Raw genomic sequence first — 2,510 nt, forward strand, 5'->3', positions numbered from 1 at the left:
TTCATGCACTCAAAGACAGCAATGATGGCATTTATCTTTGAACCAGACCAGATGGGGGCTTGTTCAACACTGCAAGGTTTAGAGCGAAAACCAAGGTGAAAGAACTAGTTCTGAGAGATTTCCTGTTTGTGCATAATGCAGCCTCGGTTGCCCACAGTTAATCTTCCCTGGAAAATATCCTGGGCAGATTTTCTGAGTCATGTACAAACTTTGGGATTGCAATTAGTCTCACAAAGACTGTGATCATGTACCAAGGGGTGGAAGAACCAATACCTGACGTCACTCTGAAGGATAAATCTTTCGGTGTTGTTGACAGTTTTTGCTACTTGCGCTCTATGTTCAGCAGGAATCTTGACCTCCAGACTGAGCTGCCTAACAGAGTCAGAAAAGAAGCGAAGAATTTTGGGCTATTGTTGAAATGTTCATGGAATACCAGCAAACTATCAGCTAAGGTAAAGATGTGAATCTATGCTATATGGAGGGAGTACTTAAATATCCCTTTACATAGTGATAGCTGGAGACAGTATGGTAAAGCCAATCTGGAGAAAACCATATGGGCTGAAGGCTTTCCTGGGGACTTCCTGTAAACAAAAGTTAGTGGACTGATTGCCTTCAGTTGTGTGTGTATGCAAGCATAAGAACACCAGCAGATAGTGAGTCAAATAGTGGTGAGCGTGAGGCTGCGAGGATGAGGAATGACAGGGCTTTTAATAAGCATGCTATTTGCTGGAAAGGAAGGCTTGGGGACTTCTGAGCAAATGGGTTCCTGTTTATTCCTAAATAGTGCTTTGTGTATATTCTTAACAAACAAACAGGACTGCACCAAAGAAAGTTGACTTGCATGGACTGTAGACAAAACTCTGAATACTGGCTAACTACTTGGGCCAGAAAAGGGGAAGTTGTCACAACACACAGTTTCACATAAATACGTGCATTCTGCTTTTCCCTCCTCCTTAAATAAGTTAGTATGCCCTGGATGTGCTATGACAGCATGTTAAAGTTACCTACCTTCATGATCCTGATCAGCCTAAACAATAGACCTGGCCTTTCCCTATGAGAGATGAGCTTTAGGAAGTGAAAATAGTACTTTATATTTTATTCATATAGCCAAAAGTATACATGACAGGTTAGAAGCCTCTACTGTGTCTTTTAGCAATTATAATAATTTGACAAAAGACATTTTTTGCGTGCAAGGCAAAAAGATAGTACGGAAAACATCTCAGAATCAACATTTATTTAAACACATTCCCACAGCTCTACATTTTTCCTTGCTAATTAAAATGCATGCCAACTGTGTTATGGTTAAAAATGTCAGTTTCCAAAGTGGATTGCATATCACAGCATTGTTAAAGCTGATGCTTCCCTAAGGACCAGGTACTATATTTGATGAGCTACCTGCAGATTACTTAGGAAATAAACATAATCAACAACAAGCAGATTTATGTGGGTTATATTTAAACAGAGCTCACAATGGTCAACCATGTGAAAAGGGCCAGAGACAAGGGCACAATTCAGTGTTAACTTTGGCTTTCCTGATGTGAGGAAGAGCACTAATAGGGTTGACAACTCAAGAAGTTGGGGTTGGTTGTTTTTTTTTTACTGACAATCTGCAAACTTTTTACTGACAACAGTGGCATGTGTTTTATATAATGTAAAGCGAACTCTTCTACCAGGCTCCAGATAGCAGTAGCGAGGGCTGGGTTCAAATTTAGGGGTTTAACACTAACCACTGTAAAAAAAAAGTTTGGTTGTCAGTAAAAAGTTTGCACATTGCCAGTAAAAAATTAAAATGAAATGCAGTATTGGGTTGGGAACCCTGCCTTGACTGCACAAATTATTTTAGACCCCACCCCCAGGGACCCCCTACTCACCCCACACCTTGACACCCCTGACCACCCTGCACTATGCTGCCTCCCACCCCCCAGCCCACTCCCCTGTCTTACCACCACTGGCCCCATATACCCTACTCACCACCCCTCTCAGCCCCACAGCTCCATCCTGGCTATGCTACCTCCTCTCCACTGTGCCCAGGGCCATGCAACTCTGCCTATCTGTGACCCAGAAGTGTTACAGGCAGATGATGGGATGCAACAGCAGCAGTACATGGCTTTGGGGGAGAGGGAAGACAGTAGAGGAGGGTGGGCTCCCATGGACCACAAAGCCTTGACAGAGCTCTCAGCAGGGTACTGTTTTCCTGCTCAGACACCAGATGGTGCTGCTCTGCTCTGTCCTTCAACATCCAACCTTGTTTAGATGAGGGAGTTTCAGTCAAGACCATGGTTGCTTAATTATTTTTGCGTATGTTTGTTTTGGGGCTTTTTTTCCTTTTTTTAAACAGACGGTCCATAAATTTATGGACAGTTGACAACCCTGATAGTGAAGGACACAAGACAAACAGTAGTGCAGTTTTTAAAACCTCTTTAACCCAGTAAAAAGTGCAGAGGTGATTTGTAGAGAAGAAAATGTGACAGAGCCAGCCTGAATTAATGCAGAAGGCTGGAAAAGGGGTG

The sequence above is a fragment of the Alligator sinensis genome, unplaced genomic scaffold, assembly GCF_000455745.1.
Source record: "Alligator sinensis unplaced genomic scaffold, ASM45574v1 scaffold419_1, whole genome shotgun sequence".
Classification (NCBI taxonomy): Eukaryota; Metazoa; Chordata; order Crocodylia; family Alligatoridae; genus Alligator; species Alligator sinensis.